Below are 18,488 nucleotides of genomic sequence, written 5' to 3'. Positions count from 1 at the left end.
GCCCGCATGCCAGAACTACTGAGACTGTGCTGTAGAGCTTGTGCTCTGCAACAAGAGAAGCCACCACAATGAGAATCCTGCGCACTGCAACGAAGAACAGCCCCCGCTCGCCACAACTAGAGAAAGCCCGTGTGCAGCAACGAAGACCCAACACAGCCAGAAAGAAAGAAAGAAAGAAAGGAAAGAAAGGAAGAAAGGGAAGGAGGGAAGGAAAGGAAAGGAAGAAAGAAAAGAAAGAAAAATGTTCTCTTCATGTGTCTGGGTTGGAAAGACTCAAACAGCTGGGGGCTGGGGTGCCTGGGGTTCCTGAGACATTTCTATCTTTCTAGATAGATCCACAGATGATGAAGATAGATAGGTAGATGCAGATAGATGATGGATAAATAGGTAGATAGAATGAAGATAGATACAGATGAATGAATGATACGTATAGATGGATGATAAGTAAATGATAGACAGACAGATAATAGATGTAAATGGAGAGATCGAGAGAGACACAGTGGTACGTTGTCAATATATCATCCCTGTTCTCTAGAACCAATTGTTAAATATTCAGGAATTTTGTGAGCTGGTTGCCAAACCACTGGTAGCTTGAAATTGATAGTGATGAGAGTATTTATGTCACAGAAATAAGCAATACATCAGGTCTTTTTTTTTTTTTTTTTTTTTTTTGAGAGAGCAAGCTTGTCTACATAACTGGATGTGGATAGATAAAGAAATGTTTTTATTCTCAGTTCTGTTTAGACATATCCAGTTTCCCAGCTTTGTCCACTGAGCAAGATGAAAAGGTGAAGGGAAGTAAAACCTTCTCCCACTGGCTTTTAGCAAACAGGCACCACATCACCCCCCTCCCCCGAGCTCGCCAGACCTGCAGCAGCTCCGAAAGGGAGCAGCCTCTGCAATCAGCTGAGGTCACTCTACAAAATCATCAAGGCCGTCAGCCCCCCGGAAACACTCCGGGTTAGAAATATCCCACATCTGTTCAAAGTCAGAGGAACAGAGTCGATAAAGCAGTAATTGTTTATACTTCTATTGAAAAGTCTTCGCTTAAAATTGAAAGAAGCAAACTCCACACTTGCAGAGGAAGTTACAAAAGCTGAGCAGAAATGGTTTCCCCTTCTGTTTACCTAAACCCCCAAGGCCTTCTTTAGAAAGGACATCTTAAATCCAAACTTTAAATGGAGGACTTTTGCTCTTTTTATAAAATTTTATTAGAGTATAGTTGATTTACAATGTTGTGTTAGTTTTAGGTGTACAGCAAAGTGATTCAGTTACACATACACATATATTCATTCTTTATCAGATTCTTTACCCATACAGGTTATTAGAGAATACTGAGTAGAGTTCCCTGTGTTATACAGTAGGTCCTTGTTGGTTATGTTTTATATATAGTAGTGTGTGTATGTTAATCCCAAACTTCTAATTTATCCCTCTCCCCAACATTTCCCCTTTGGTAACCATAAATTTGTTTTCAAAATCTGTGAGTCTCTGTTTTGTAAGTAACTTCATTTGTATCATTTTTTAAAATTAGATTCCACATATAAATGATATCATGGTATTTGTCTTTCTTTGTCTGACTTACTTCACTTAGTATGATAATCTCTAGGTCCATCCATATTGCTGCAAATGTCATTATTTCATTCTTTTTTATGGCTGAGTAATTTTCCATTGTATATATATACCACATCTTCTTTATCCATTCATCTGTCAGTGGACATTTAGGTTGCTTCCATGTCTTGGCTATTGTGAATAGTGCTGCTATGAACAAAGGGGTGTATGTATCTTTTTGAATTATAATTTTGTCTGGATATATGCCCAGGAGTAGGATTGCTAGATCATATGGTAGCTGTATTTTTAGGGGGTTTTATTTTGTTTTTTTTAAACTCTTTTCTTTTTTATTTTTTTAAATTATCTTTGGCTGCATTGGGTCTTCGTGGCTGCGCATGGGCTTTCTCTAGTTGCGGCGAGCGGGGGCTACTCTTCGTTGCGGTGTGCAGGCTTCTCATTGCGGTGGCTTTTGTTGCAGAGCATGGGCTGTAGGTGCGCGGGCTTCAGTAGTTATGGCAAGTGGGCTCAGTAGTTGTGGCTCATGGGCTCTAGAGTGCAGGCTCAGTAGTTGTGGTGCACGGGCTTAGTTGCTCCGCGGCATGTGGGATCTTCCCGGACTAGGGCTCGAACCCGTGTCCCCTGCATTGGCAGGCGGATTCTTAACCACTGCGCCACCAGGGAGTCCCTATTTTTAGTTTTTTAAGGAACCTCTGTACTGTTCTCCATAATGGTTGTACCAATTTACATTCCCACCAACAGTGTAGGAGGGTTCCCATTTCTCCACACCCTCTCCAGCATTTGTTGTTTGTAGACTTTTGGATGATGTGAGGTGATACCTCATTGTAGTTTTGATTTGCATTTCTCTAATAATTAGTGATGTTGAGTATCTTTTCATGTGCTTTTTGGCCATCTGTATGTCTTCTTTGGAGAAATGTCTATTTAGATCTTCTGCCCATTTTTTGATTGGGTTGTTTGGTTTTCTGACCTAGAGCTGCATGAGCTATTTGTATATTTTGGAGTTTAATCCCTTGTTGGTCACTTTGTTTGCAAATATTTTCTCCCATTCTGAGGGTTGTGTTTTCATTTTGTGTATGGTTTCCTTTGCTGTGCAAAAGCTTTTAAGTTTCATTAGGTCCCATTTGTTTATTTTTGTTTTTATTTTCATTACTCTAGGAGGTGGATCCAAAAAGATATTGCTGTGACTTATGTCAAAGAGTGTTCTGCCTGTGTCTTCCTCTAAGAGTTTTATAGTGTCTGGCCTTACATTTAGGTCTTTGATCTATTGAGTTTATTTTTGTGTATGGTGTTAGAGAATGTTCTAATTTCATTCTTTTACATGTAGCTGTCCAGTTTTCCCAGCACCACTTATTGAAGAGTTTGTCTTTTCTCCGTTGTATATTCTTGCTTCTTTTGTCATAGATTAATTGACCATAGGTGCATGGGTTTATTTCTGGGCTTTCTATACTGTTCCATTGATCTGTATATCTGTTTTTGCACCATTACCATACTGTTGTGATTATTGTAGAAGGACTTTTGCTTTTCATTAGAAGTGAATCATGTGGGAAAGGGGTAATGGCAGGCATTTATGAGCACATGTTAGAATGTTCTGGAATAATGCATTTTATGCAGTTAAAGGTGCCCTAAGGAAGGAAAATGGAGAAAAGGAGAATAGTGAGACACTGGACAGAAAGTGATGCCAGGGGTCCCTGGGCCTCAAAGTCTGGAGAAAAGTGATGACCTGCAGCTCTCCAGGCCTGATTCAGGCTGTGGACCTGGATCCCTGCTGACATCCGGGATCCCTGTTAGAACAAGCCTCCAAAGCTTTACGATAGATGGCTTCATCTCAAGAAGCTCTGGACTGAGATTGTCCTCCACACCACAAGGGGGCGCCACATCATAACAAGTCTATGCAATGGAAGCTTCCAGAACACTGACCCCCCCACATGTTCCCATACATTTTTTAAATTTATTTTATTGACGTATAGTTGATTTACATTGTTGTGTTAATTTCTGGTGTACAGCAAAGTGATTCAGTTATACATTCTTTTCCATTACGGTTTATCACAGGACATTGAATATAGTTCCCTGTGCTCTACAGTGGGACCTTGTTGTTTATCCATCCTGTATATAATAGTCTGCATCTACTAACGCCAACCTCCCCCTTGACAACCACAAGTCTGTTCTCTATGTCTGTGAGTCTGTTTGTTTCATAGGTAAGTTCATTTGTGCCATATTTTAGAGTCCATATATAAGTGATATCATAGGGTATTTGTCTTTCTCTTTCTGACTTACTTCACTTAGTATGATAATCTCTAGGTCCATTTTTCTACGCTTTTTAAAACATTTTTTGTCAAAAATCCCAAAAACTCTGCAAAGAGAAACAAAATAAAATTTGATTAATCTAAACGTCCTGAACCCTACCTCTACTAGGGGCAAAAATGACTTGACTCCCGTGAGATCAGGCTTACTATTTTTCCCTGGCAGTTGGAGGGAAGCTCTTATTCAGAGATGTCTTAGAGGAAAGGAGAGAAAATAGAGGAGATGTTTGAAACAGAATTTAAAATCACTCTTGAATTTTCTTTGAGTATTGTAGATACTAAACACTCACCCTTGGCAATGAATACTAAGTAACTCCTTGTCTTTCTGGAGGGTTTTTGCTTGTGTGCTCGTGTTATCGCTAAAATCTCATAACCTCTGAGTTAATCCTCCATGGACATGTGAGGGGAAATTAGCGTGGCCCGCACACACTTTGATCTCCTAGTTAAGCAGCCTTTTCATTTATCTCCTGAGCCCTCTGTTGAATTCTAGCAGAATTAGGAAGTTAAAGTACCAGTGACCTCTTTTTGTCTAGCAAATGTAAAGAAGTCTAAGGGGTGTGTGGTGAGTGAGAAAGTGAGTGAGTGACAGAGTGGACTTCCCTTCTAGTTTTCTAGCTCAACACCGAAAAGATGGGGAGATGCCACAGCTCAGCAAAGGACAGTGCAGATGAAAACACTTACCCTGAGTTTTCACTTTCGTAACTTAAAAAAAAAAAAGATCTTGTCGCTGAGTTTCTGCTGTGATATTGGATGCTTTAACTTGTGAAAGAGAGTCCCAGAAATGTGGGTCTTGGGGTGCATCCACTAAGGAGTTCATCTGGAAAAGGTGAGAGGAAATTATTGCTTCTTCAGAGGGAAGAGAGTTCAGGAAGTTCGTAGACAGTAAGGAGACAATGAAGACCTCCGTCGGGAGAATCAGGATCTGAGATACAAGCTCCACATCTGCAGGAAAGGAAATCCGAGGCAGAGAGCAGTGTGCTCGCAAGGCCATCTGGATGCAGCTCATGACCTTCAGCTCAGGGGCCAGGCCCTGGAGGAACCACAAAGGCTCAGCCCAAATTCAGTGTCACCCAGTACATTCCGTTCAGTTAAATGTTTAATAATTTTGTCAAATCATCTCCTTTCTAGTGGTCTCGTATAAATGATTCTGCCTTGTTTTTTAAAGAAAGAAAACACAATTTATTTAGCGGTTAAACATCTGAAGTCGATAGACAACCACCACCTTGCCTCAGTTACACTCACTCGTGCTCTGACGCACCCACTAGGTGCCTCCTTTGATGGCACAGATGCAAAGCAGAAAGCTCTTGTTCCACCTCTCAAATCCCAAAAGATGTCACAGGTACAGGTGGTGGAGTAGATCGTGGAAAAAACTGCAGGCATTAGCAGTTCTTAAGAGAATCCAAGTGCGTGCAAACTACCTGATGGTGAATACTCGGGCTGCCTTAGAAACTGAAATTTCTGATCAATCCAGGAGGAAGGGAAAAAAAGCCTACCTGGAGCTCGTGCTGCCAACAGGAAAGCCTGACTCTAGTGTACACAGCTTAAAAAATTATATCCCTATGCAAAATCATCCCTCAGAAAGCTGCAAGATGGGAGGTGAAGCACGTGTTAACTAATCTTACCGAGGTAAACATTTAACAGTACATACGTGTGTCAAATCATCACATCGTATACCTTAAAGCTACACAATATTATTTGTAAATTATATTTCAGTAAAGCTGGGAAGAAAAAGAAGGTGCCCAGGTCCAGGGTGCTGGTGGAAAACAAATAATGGGACAGAGAGAACTCATCAAATTACAAAAGGAACTATTGAATCCAGAGAAAATGAAAAAAATGTCAAGAACAGAAACGGAAGCATAGACGTGCGCGTGGCTCCAGCGTGAATTGTAAGAACTTAGGTCATGATGATGCAAACACCAAATGGGAATCCTTCCTTTCGATGTTTTGGGAAGGCCGGAAGTGGGTGTGAGGCCAGGAGGATGTCAGAGACCTGAACTCTCATCAGGAAACAGTAGGATAAGTATGTCATTTAATAACACGGTTATTATTTATTTAGAAGAAACTTCTAAATGGGTTGAAAATGGACGCTGGAGGGAAAAACTGGAGTGGGGTCAGGTAGAGCAAGGCGCCACTAATTTTGTTGTAAACCACGTAGGACTGTTCCACTTTTTCAAGCATGTACATATATGAATTTGATTTTTTTTAATAAACTTTTAAATCCCCAGATCAGGTGTGTCACCTCCTCCCAAACCCCTTTGGGATTAAGTGCTCCGTCTCTTGCTCCTAAAGCACTGGGGCCAACCTCCCGCCATATTGAATCGGTCTGCTCATGGGTCTTGACGTTTCCCCACCAAACTGGAAGTGTCTCATGCCTGACCCAGAGAGGTGCCCAGGAAGTCTTTGTGGATCCAAACAGAAGCCCGGACAAGAACCCCCTGCTGACCTCCCAGAAGTGTTTGAGGTTCAGATGTGCCTCCTGAGAGGGGGTGTTGGGAGATCCCCAGATGGCATAAGGATGCGCGGTACCTGCGGGCATCCATCAGGTGGTTCACGAACAGCCAGGAGCTGTCCTTGCACAGGGCCTGCAATGTGCTCGACAGCGTGCTGGGTCCTGAAAGGCCAACATTAGCCTCAAAGCCCCCCTGCCCTTTGGGCGATCCACCCCAGCAGGGGGACTAATGAGGTTGTTTGGAAACGGCGCAGCTGAACGGTTAAGGCCCCAGGTCTGGAGGGCTCTGCCCTTTCCGGCACTCTCACCTTGGGCAAGACTGGTTATGGCAGTCCTCGCAAACTAATCCAGATCCCTTCCCTCGGGGGGCACTTCTGGGCCCCTGTCACCACCCTTGGAGCAGAGGTTCCTGGGGGCACGCAGGGGAGGGAGCGCCCTGGGCTTTCTGCAGACTAGGCTCTGCGAGCAGGGCCGCACTCCAGACGCCTCGGTGCAGCCGGGGCTCACGCTGCCCAGCAGCGCCTCCCCCACCGAGACGTCTAGGTGCAGAGCCTCAGCGTCCCACCTCCCCTTCAGCCTGGAGGCCCCTCCCTCCAGGCTGGGAGCCCCAGGGCGGAGCTCGAGTGAAGCCCACCCCTGACCATGGAGGCCTGCGAGGCCCACTTTCGTATTTCCGAAAGTCCCAACCCCGCCCTATGCACCGGACCTAGTCTTGGAGGATCCAGGAAAGGGTGAGGAAATCTCCAAGACTGAACTCGAGGAGCTCAGGTTACCCAACCGAGGCTGAGAAGCCACTGACTAAGCATTTCAAGGCATGAAGTGGGCAATCCAGTTCCCCTGTCTGGCCTCTTGTTCCGCTTTTCTGGGCTTTTACCTCTCATAATGGAGCCCCAAAGAGTCAGACCTGAGTCCCCAGAGCACAGCAGGTATGTATGGCACAGGCCGGAAGGGAAGCCACTGTGAGTGACGACAAGCTGCTCAGGCCAGGACCCTGGGCTCCTCTCTCCCACCCCTACCTCCAGTCCATCCTCAAGGCCTGTCTATTCCTCCCACAGGACGCATTCCTGCTGTGTCTGCTCTGAACCACCTCCACTTCCTGAATCTTTCACCTGAGTACCTGGGCAGCTCCCAGCCAGCCCCCCACTTCCACTCTGCCCCCTCCCGGCCAGTCTCCCCACTGCCCCTGCAGGGGAAGCACCCTGTGTTGCTCTTCTGCTGAAGACCCACCAGTGGGTTCCAGATGCACTTATTAAAAGTCAGCCTCCTGCCACTGGCCCGAGGTCCCTGGCCACCCCTCCAGCCTCATCTCCTTTTACTGCCTGCCTCACTCGTGGCCCTCCAGACACATGGTCTTCTGTTATTGTCAGACAAAGCCAAGACCTTTCCTGCCTCAGGGCCTTTGCACTTGCTGTTTCCAACACCTAGAATGCTCCTCCCCTAATTCTTCATGTCTCAGCTCAGAATACTGCCTCCTCAGAGAGGCCTCCCCTGACCCTCCGGGCTAACTGGATCCCCCATTACTTGCCATCTCAGCACCATGTTCATTTCCGTCTTGGCTCTTAAGTGAACGTGCAGTTACTGTATTTGTCCTCTTGCTGGCTTTCTCTCTCCCCACTAGGATGTGGGTGGGCCCCTCGAGGGCAGGGACCCCGTCTGTCTAGTTAGCCCTCATAACTTCAACACATATGTGAAACAGCACTGGATATGCAGCAGGTGTTCAACAAAATTGGATGGATATATCAAAGTTCTTGATTTTGGACTTCAGAACTGTGGAAGAAAAGATGTCTGTTATTTTAACCCACCCAGTTTGTGGTGCTTTGTTACAGCAGCCCTGGGACGCCCATACAGTCACCTTCCAGCTCAGCCGTATCTTAGGCCTCTGATCTCCTGTGTCATGAAGGTCAAAATAATAACAACACGTGCTTCAGAAGACTATTACGCAGCCATAAAAAGAAACGAAATTCAGTTATTTATAGTGAGGTGGATGGACCTAGAGTCTGTGAAACAGAGTGAAGTAACTCAGAAAGAGAAAAACAAATACCGTATGCTAACACATATTTATGGAATCTAAAGAAAAAAAAAAGTGGTTCTGATGAACCTAGTGGCAGGACAGGAATAAAGACGCAGACGTAGAGAATGCACTTGAGGACACGGGGAGGGGGAAGGGTAAGCTAGGACAAAGCGAGAGAGTGGCATGGACATATATACACTACCAAATGTAAAATAGATAGCTAGTGGGAAGCAGCCGCATAGCACAGGGAGATCAGCTCAGTGCTTGTGTCCACTTAGAGGAGTGGGATAGGGAGGGTGGGAGGGATACACAAGATGGAGGGGATATGGGGATATATGTATACATACAGCTGATTCAGTTTGTTATACAGCAGAAACTAACACAACACTGTAAAGCAATTATACTCCAATAAACATGTTAAAAAAAAAAAAACTTTAGGGACTTCCCTGGTTGTCCAGTGGTTAAGAATCCGCCTTCCAATACAGGGGGCGCAGGTTTGATCCCCGGTCGGGGAACTGAGATCCCACGCGCTGTGCAGCACAGCCGAAACAAAAAAATAAAATAAAAATACTTTATTGCTAAAAAATGCTAACCATCAGCTGAGCCTTCGGCGAGTAGTAATCTTTTTGCTGATGGAGGGTTTGAAATAGTGTGAGAAATACTAAAATATGACACAAAGACAAGAAGTGAGCAACTGCTGTTGGAAATACGGTGCCAACAGACTTGCTCCACAAAGAGCTGCCGCAAACCTCCAATCTGTAAGAAACACAAGATTCGGGAAGCACGATAATTATAATAGAATGTAATGTACTATGATATAATACAATGTAATATAATATAATATAGCCTGTATAGTCAAAGAAAAGGAAATCAATATCTAGAAGAGATATATGCACCTCTACATTCATTACAACATTATTAACAAGAGCCAAGATAGGAAAACAATGCAAATTTTCATCAACAGAGAAATGGATAAAGAAAATGTGGTATATACATAGGATATGATTCAGACTTATTAGTAGGAAATCCTACCAGTTGTGACAACGGGGACGGAACTAGAAGACATGATGGTAAGTGAAATCGGTCAGTCACAGAAGGACAAAACTGTGTGTTTCCGCTTATACGAGGTATCTAAAAGAGTCAAACATATATTGTCAGGGGTGGGGGAGGAGAGAATGGGGAGTTGTTCCATGGGTATAAAGTTACAGTTACACAGGATGCATATGTTCTAGAGAACTGCTGTATGACTAAGTGTCTATAGGTAACGAGGCACACTATTCTTTTCGTTCTAATTAAAAAATTTTAATTCAAGTGTAACTGACCTACAACACTCTGTTAGGTCCCGGTGCATAATATCAATATTTCTATACGTTAGAAAATGATCATGGTCTAGTTACCATCTAGTTACCATCCGTCAGCGTACAAAGTTATAATGTTATTGACTGTATTCCCCGTGCTGTATATTTCATTCCCATGACTCATTTCTTTTGTAACTGGTTATCTGTTCCTCTTCATCTCCCTCACCTATTTCACTCATCCACCTACCCTCTTCTGGCAACCACCTGTTTGTTCTCTGTATCTATGAGTCTGTTTCTCTTTAGTGACATTAGTTCATTTGTTTTGTTTTTTAGATTCCACATACAAATGAGATCATACGGTATTTGTCTTTCTCTGTCTGACTTATTGAACGTAGCATAATACCCTCTAGCTCCATCCATGTCGCCACAAATAGCAAGATTTCATTCTTTTTTTTTTAATTTTAAAAACTTTTACTTTTGGCTGCGTTGGGTCTCTGTTGCTGCATGTGGCCTCTTTTCTAGTTGTGGCAAGCAGGGGCTTCTCTTCCTCGCGGTGCATGGGCTTCTCATTGCGGTGGCTTCTCTTGTTGCAGAGCATGGGCTCCAGGTAAGCAGGCTTCAGTAGCTATGGTACGCGGGCTCAGTAGTTGTGGTACGCGGGCTCAGTAGTTGTGGCTCACAGGCTCTAGAGCATGGCTCAATAGTTGTGGCACACGGGCTTAGTTGCTCCATGGCATGTGGGATCTTCCGGGACCAGGGCTTGAACCCATTTCCCTTTATAGAAGTGCCAACTTATAAAAGTGCTAACAAAAGATCAAGATGAAAAAAAAATTAATTACATGGGACTGAGTGAACTGATGAGGATGAGTATAATTTTTCTGACTTTGTTTGAATTAAAAAAAAAAATCCCACAAGGACTCAGAGGCAAAGAATATACAAATCAATTTTCACTGCAAAGGAAAGGAGCTGTTACAGTGGAGGATTACTGGACTGAAAGTCAATATTATGACATAGTATGAGTGTGTTTCGTGTTTGGTAATTGCAGTCATTGTTGCTTTTCTTGTGGTCATCCATGTACAATGCTTGGTGTCAGTCTATTTATCTCTTGTAAAAATAAAATACAGTGTGTGTGAAAAAAACAAAACAAAACAGAAACATACCCACAGACATAGAAAACAAACCAGTGGTTACCAGTGGGGAGGAGAAAGGGGGGAAGGGCAAATTAGGGGCATGAGATTACTATGTATAAAACAGATAAGAAGCAAGGATATATTGTACAGCACAGGGAAATACAGCCATTATCTTGTGATAAATTTTAATGGAGTATAAAAATACTGAACCACTGTCTGTACCTGTGAAACATATATAATATTGCAAATCAACTATACTTCAATGAAAATAAAGTTTTAAAAAGAAAAAAAGAATAGTGTGCCTCGTTACCTATAGACACTTAGTCATACAGCAGTTCTCTAGAACATATGCATCCTGTGTAACTGTAACTTTATACCCATGGAACAACTCCCCATTCTCTCCTCCCCCACCCCTGACAATTTATGTTTGACTCTTTTAGATACCTCGTATAAGCGGAAACACACAGTTTTGTCCTTCTGTGACTGACCGATTTCACTTACCATCATGTCTTCTAGTTCTGTCCCCGTTGTCACAACTGGTAGGATTTCCTCCTAATAAGTCTGAATCATATCCTATGTATATACCACATTTTCTTTATGCATTTCTCTGTTGATGAAAATTTGCATTGCTTTCCTATCTTGCCTCTTGTGAATAATGCTGTAATGAATGTAGAGGTGCATATATCTCTTCTAGATATTGATTTCCTTTTCTTTGACTATACAGGCTATATTATATTATATTACATTATATCATAGGACATTACATTCTATTATAATTATCGTGCTTCCCGAATCTTGTGTTTCTTACAGATTGGAGGTTTGCGGCAGCTCTTTGTGGAGCAAGTCTGTTGGCACCGTATTTCCAACAGCAGTTGCTCACTTCTTGTCTTTGTGTCATATTTTAGTAATTCTCACACTATTTCAAACACTCCATCAGCAAAAAGATTACTACTCGCCGAAGGCTCAGCTGATGATTAGCATTTTTTAGCAATAAAGTATTTTTAATTTTTTTTTTTTGTTTCGGCTGTGCTGCACAGCGCGTGGGATCTCAGTTCCCCGACCGGGGATCAAACCTGCGCCCCCTGTATTGGAAGGCGGATTCTTAACCAGTGGACAACCAGGGAAGTCCCTAAAGTATTTTCTTTTTTAACATCTTTATTGGAGTATAATTGCTTTACACTGTTGTGTTAGTTTCTGCTGTATAAGAAAGTGAATCAGCTGTATGTATACATATATCCCCATATCCCCTCCATCTTGTGTATCCCTCCCACCCTCCCTATCCCACCCCTCTGGGTGGACAGAAAGCACCGAGCTGATCTCCCTGTGCTATGCGGCTGCTTCCCACTAGCTATCTATTTTACATTTGGTAGTGTATATATGTCCATGCCACTCTCTTGCTTCGTCCCAGCTTACCCTTCTCCCTCCCCGTGTCCTCAAGTGCATTCTCTACGTCTGCATCTTTATTCCTGTCCTGCCACTAGGTTCATCAGAACCACTTTTTTTTTCTTTAGATTCCATAAATATGTGTTAGCATACGGTATTTGTTCTTCTCTTTCTGAGTTACTTCACTGTTTCACAGACTCTAGGTCCATCCACCTCACTACAAATAGTTCAGTTTCGTTTCTTTTTATGGCTGAGTCATATTCCATTGTATATATGTGCCACATCTTCTTTATCCATTCATCTCTCAATGGACACTTAACTTGCTTCCACGTCCTGGCTGGTGCAAATAGTGCTGCAGTGAACATTGTGGTACGTGTCTCTCTTTGAATTATGGTTTTCTCAGCATATGTGCCCAGTAGTGGGATTGGAGGATCATATTGGTAGTTCTATTTTTAGTTGTTTTTTTTTTATAAATTTATTTTCATTTATTCATTATTTTTGGCTGTGTTGCATCTTCATTGCTGTGTGCGGGCTTTCTCTAGTTGCAGCGAGCAGGCGCTACACTGTTGTGGTGCGCGGGCTTCTCATTGCGGTGGCTTCTCTTCTTGCGGAGCACGGGCTCTAGGCGTGCGGACTTCAGTCGTTATGGCACACGGGCCTAGTTGCCCTGCGGCATGTGGGATCTTCCCGGACCACGACTTGAACCCGTGTCCCCTGCGTTGGGAGGAGGATTCGTACCACTGCACCACCAGGGAAGCCCTATTTTTAGTTTTTTAAGGAACCTCCATACTGTTCTCCATAGTGGCTGTATCAGTGTGCATTCCCACCAACAGTGCAGGAGGAGGGTTCCCTTTTCTTCACACCCTCTCCAGCATTTTTTTGTAGATATTTTGATGATGGCCATTCTGAGTGGTGTGAGGTGATACCTCATTGTAGTTTTGATTTGCATTTCTCTAATGATTAGTGTTGTTGAGCATCCTTTTCACGTGTTTATTGGCAATCTTATATCTTCTTTGGAGAAATGTCAATTTAGGTTTTGTGTCTATTTTTGAAATTGAGTTGTTTTTTTGATATTGAGCTGCGTGACCTGCTTATATATTTTGGAAATGAATCCTTTGTCAGTTGCTTCGTTTACAAATATTTTCTCCCACTGTGAGGGTTGTTTTTTTGTCTTGTTTATGGTTTCCTTTGCTGTGCAAAAGCTTTTAAGTTTCCTTAGGTCCCATTTGTTTTTGTTTTTATTTCCATTTTTCTAAGAGATGGGTCAAAAAGGATCTTGCTGTGATTTATGTGATAGAGTGTTCTGCCTATGTTTTCCTCTAAGAGTTTTATAGTGTCTGGCCTTACATTTAGGTCTTTAATCCATTTTGAGTTTATTTTTGTGTTATGGTGTTAGGTAGTGTTCTCATTTCATCCTTTGACAGGTAGCTGTCCAGTTTTCCCAGCCCCACTTATTGAAGAGGCTGTCTTTTCTCCACTGTATATTCTTGCCTCCTTCATCAAAGATAAGGTGACCACATGTGCGTGGGTTTATCTCTGGGCTTCCTATCCTGTTCCATTGATGTATATTTCTCTTCCCTAAAGTATATTTCAATAAAGGTATGTACGTTGTTTTTTTAGACACAAGGCTATCGCACACTTAACAGACTGCAGTATACTGTAAATGTCAGTTTTTCATGCACGGGTACACCAAACAATTCATGTGACTTGTGTTATGGCGGTATTTGCTTCATTGCAGTGTTCTGGAACTGAAGCTGCAATGTCTCTGAGCTGGGCCTGTATACCCAGAAGTGGGATTGCTGGATCATATGGAATTTTTATTTAAAAGATTTTGAGAAAACTCCATACTGTTTTCCACAGTGCCTGCACGATGTTACATTCCTGCCTACAATATGCAAGGGTTACGATTTCTCTACAACCTTGACAACTCTATGTTTAAAAAGATAGAAAAAATTGTAGCCATTCTAACAGATGTGAGGTAACATCTCATGATGATTTTGATTTGCATTTCCCGGATGATTAGTGACGTTGAGCACCTTTTCATGTACCTGGTGCTGTGTTAAGTATTCCTAACACACATACACACACACAAAGGGATAGAAGGAATCTTTTGGAAGTGATGAGTATATTACCGTGATGGTGGTGATGGTATCACAGGTGTGTGCATATGTCCAAACTCATCAAGTTATGCAAATTAAACCTGGGCTGGATTTTGTATATCAGTTATACGTAAATAAAGCTGTAAAAGCCCAGCAACAAGTGGTATGTTTCATGAGCCGGTAAAGCCCAGGTACATCTTTTCTCCTCTCCCAGGGGTGAACCCACCCAAGCAGCCATTGAACTTGGCTCACTTTCCGTTTCTTTAGTTTCCCCTTCTATTACTTTTGTGTTTTGCTTTGTTTTCAGATTACAGCTAAGTGCTTCCCCATTTGTAGCAGCAGTGATTCTGAGTCTGGCTCTGTTGTTTGAAGACTTTTGATGGTCTCTCCAAAGCGATTAAGTTTCTACAGAGCTAATCTCAGTTAGGTGAGAGGTGACAGAGGATCTGGTTTGTTAGTCTTTTCTTAGTCTTTTCTGTTCGTCTATTTGTCTACTTTGACAAGCTCAAATCACTTAAGAATCTCTTGCCCAATGGGAGGAGAACGGCTCTTTAATATCTAGACTGGTGAGTGTTTATTCCTGACCCATGTCTAAGACTTTAGAACTGAAGGTAAAAGTTCCATTTCTCTGTATGTCTGTGTGTCTGTAATTCAGAAAGGTCTTTACCTCTGACAGTGTGAGTATGTAATGTTTTCCTACTTCGGGATCTATTAAAGTAGATTGTAGAGTCTCTTAAATTCAAGGGTTTCTGTCCTGATTGGCTTACAAAGATACAAATGTGCTTATAAAAATTATGTATCCCTAAAATTCTCAGAGAGAAAGGAATTTGAACTTCTGATACTTTAAATGTGCTAGAAAAGTATTCTTATGGAAATCAAGTCAGGGAATTCCCTGGCGGTCCAGTGGTTAGTACTCAGTGCTCTCACTGCCAGGGTCCGGGTTCAGTCCCTGGTCAGGGAACTAAGATCCATCCAGCAAGCCTCTCGGTGCAGCCAAACAAACAAACAAACAAACAAAAAAATCAACTCAGAAATTTAAAGACTTCAAGTTTACATAATTCAGGTAAATCTTTGGCAAATGAAGCTAGTTTAATAGCTTTGGTTTACTAAAAAGTTATTCCTATCTTATTTATCAGTATTAGGCATACATTGAAAACAATTCTACTTGGGTGTGTTCTTCCTAAATTTATATAGGTGTACCCATCAAATAAGCTAACATTACTTCTACTTAATATTTAAGGTTATGAAAAATGTAAATTTGTGTTTAGCCACATTTATTCTTCTGACAAACTTTATTTCACCAGTAACTATGTTTTGTACTGTGTCAGCTTGTCGATACATTCCAAGAGCTTTAGTTTACGTAAACCCTTGAACTGATATTAAATTGTGTTACTTACTGGATAACCATTGGATACCGAGGTCATTTCTAAGCAAGACAGAAACCTGAAACGTTGATCACTAAGCATAATCTCAAGTTCTATGCTCTTGCTGCATATTTTTATTTGTTACCTAGAGGCTATATCTGTGGGTGTGTTAATGAATGTGTTTGTCTCTGGCACTTGGAGAAGTTGTGTAAGGGATGTTTGTGGCCTCGTAAAGTTGTGTTACGTGTGTTCATGAGCTCTGCTAGCCTAAAATGCTGGTGTGTGATGGGCAGTTGTCAGTTATTCACTCCTAGTTTTCTTTGTGCAATGGAAGTAACTTTGGTTCAAAGTTGTTATGAATATAATATGAATGAGGCTTGAGCAATAGTAATGTTATCGGCTGGAACAGAACTCAGGTGCAGCTGCTCATCGCTCAGAAGTCAATGTTCCAGAGCCAAGGGTTGGTGGAAGAAGAAAGATGCTTCATTCAGGAAGCTGGCAACCTGGGAAGATGGTGGACTAGTGTCCCCCAAAGCATCTCCCAGTTGCCAATTAGAGGGAAAAGGGGTTTATAGGGAAAAGACGGGAAGTCTCTGGGCTGTGCAGGTGGGGGCTACATGCAGAGTAGCACAGTCAGCGCTGACCATCATCTTGACATTGGCCGTGCAGTGGTGTGGTCAGTGTCATGTTGATTGTTTCAAGCACAGTTAATCTTCAAGTCCAGTGTTGGTTTGTTCCCATTTCCTTGAGGCCAGTTCCTGGAATTGTGTAAGCCATTGGTTCAGGTCTGCTCAAGATGGAGCAGCTTATGTCATAGCTCCAGTCTGGTCTTGTGCCGTAGTCCCAGAGCCGGCTCCTCGGGCCCAGTGGTCTCGTGAAGCGGAGAGGAGGGACCCCGGGAGAGGAGCGCGCCGGAGGAGCAGCCCCCGGCCCGGAGCCTCGGCAGCCCGGGGCTGGTCCGCGAGTCCCGACTGGGTAGGTGGTGCGTCTTCGGGCCTGCAGGCGGTTGTAGACCCTGCGGCCCTTGGAGAGTGGGGCTCGTGTGAGCCCGCCTGGGCCCCACGGGAGAGCGACCGGGAGGGTTTGACCGCTTCCCGGAGGTGGACGGGTCGGGCTGGAGGGCAGGGCCGGCTGCTCCGGATGGGGCTCCCCTGGGACTTGTGAGTTCCGGGTGTCCTGGGGGAGCAGGGGCCACAGGCTCGGCCGGGACGTGCCGCGTCCACCCCTCCCTCCAACCCCGATCCTCCTCATCGTCCTGCTGTCGCCGTGTCGGGCTCTCGCACGTGTCTCTCAAGGCCCATCAGCAGGTTGGTTGTCTAATCTAAGCGTCCGCTGCCCCCCTGGGTTGTGCCCCGTGGAATCGCACAGTGTAGTTAGTGCAGGATGAGTCTGCAAGGCTTCTGTCCCGCTTTCTCGGTTGAGGAAGGAAGAGATTGGGCCTGAGGAGGGAGGTGACTTGTCCCAGATCCTCACCGGGTGTGCACGTGGGGTCGCTAACAGGACTCAGAACTCCTAGGGCAGGTGTTCTGTCCACTTCAAATCAGTTTAAAGAAAAGATGTTTTTGAGCGTCGCACTTAAGTTTGTCCAAATAATTGAAAGAGTGAAACGCAGCTGAGTGTATCCCTTTATCCTGGGTATCCTGTGGATTTTCTGCTCTGAAGTTGTTAGCAGAGTTGGTGAGAAGAGATAAACTCTAAGCGTATTTTAATCTCATATTTAACGACGGAGGTTTATTTTAATAGGATTCAGCGTACACTGACTACTGAAAACAAAGTATCCCCTCAGTTACCACAGTCACGTGGGAGTTACAGACCTGAGGGTGGTTGCTCCCTCCTCATTCTAACAGGCCCTTGTGAAGGTGAAAGGGCGGGTCTCCCACAGGTGTCTCTTGTGGAGGGCGGGGCGGGTGCTCCTGCACCCCGAGCCGCTTCAGTCGTAGCTTCACTGCCTGCGTTTTTTTCCTTCTCCAGGTCCGCCTCCACTGTCACAGTCCTGCACGTTGTTCCAAGAGCAGCGGAAAATGAATCGGTCTCCGGTGAGTTTTGCTGTTTACGTATTGACTTGCTGCTCTTGTTTTGTAATAACAGCTTGGGAGGCGAATAGTTCAAAATTTAAAATGGGAAAGATGAACTAGGTAAAAGATGTGGTTAGACAAAGCGTAGAGGAGCAGGTCAGTACCAAGTGTTTCTGGCAAGTTCTACGCGTAGATCCCACGATCCTCTTATAGCCACAGTACAAGCCTTGGGTTCTTGACATTTGTGGCAAAATACCATCCCTTGCTTGATTTACATTGTCCTGCCGAACCACTTTTGTTCTCGGGCATGAAAGGTTTCCTTGAGGATCCCGCTGTAGGCCGCTAGCCTTCCTGAGTGACAGCCCCTAACGTGTTGACATTGGTGCCTTCCTTGTGCTTCCTGTAAGCCGGGAGCATGCTGTCCAGGGAGCACTCAGCGCATATAACTTTTCTGTTCAGTACAACACTGTTGTCCCGTAGGTACATTGTTTTCAGTGCTCAATCCAGGGATGCCGTGAGCACCATCTGGAGGAACTGCCTTGTCCCCCTTCAAGTAAATTTCCCTCTTTGTCTCTTACAATCTAACGGGGTCGCGTTACACACCAGGTAGTGATGTCTCTGGCAAAGATTCCTTATTTCCCATCTGAATTTTATCGTGCAGCCTGTGGTCTTGGTTCTCCCCTTCCCGGAACCTGATCCGGTTGAGGTGACCTGTCATCCAGCATACAAACCAGTGGAGATTTGCCAGTCCTCACTTCAGACCACTGTCGCCTTCCCATCTGCAGAGTCTCCTATGTTGGTTTCTGTGACAGATCTCTCCTTGCTCTCTTCCTGACGGATTCTTTCTTCCGTCCTCTTTGTGTGTTGTCTTTT

General features: G+C 43.8%; 1 long non-coding RNA gene across 1 annotated transcript; it reads left to right on the top strand.

Moving 5' to 3' along the window:
* The first annotated feature begins 16,628 nt into the window (after positions 1-16,628).
* Positions 16,629-17,637, top strand: LOC132350031 (uncharacterized). The gene is made up of 2 exons (XR_009497799.1): positions 16,629-16,907; positions 17,572-17,637. It is a non-coding gene; the product is annotated as an uncharacterized LOC132350031 (long non-coding RNA).
* The last annotated feature ends 851 nt before the right edge of the window (positions 17,638-18,488 follow it).

The sequence above is a fragment of the Balaenoptera ricei genome, chromosome 15, assembly GCF_028023285.1.
Source record: "Balaenoptera ricei isolate mBalRic1 chromosome 15, mBalRic1.hap2, whole genome shotgun sequence".
Lineage (NCBI taxonomy): Eukaryota > Metazoa > Chordata > Mammalia > Artiodactyla > Balaenopteridae > Balaenoptera > Balaenoptera ricei.
This window is presented reverse-complemented; position numbering and strand designations above follow the sequence as displayed.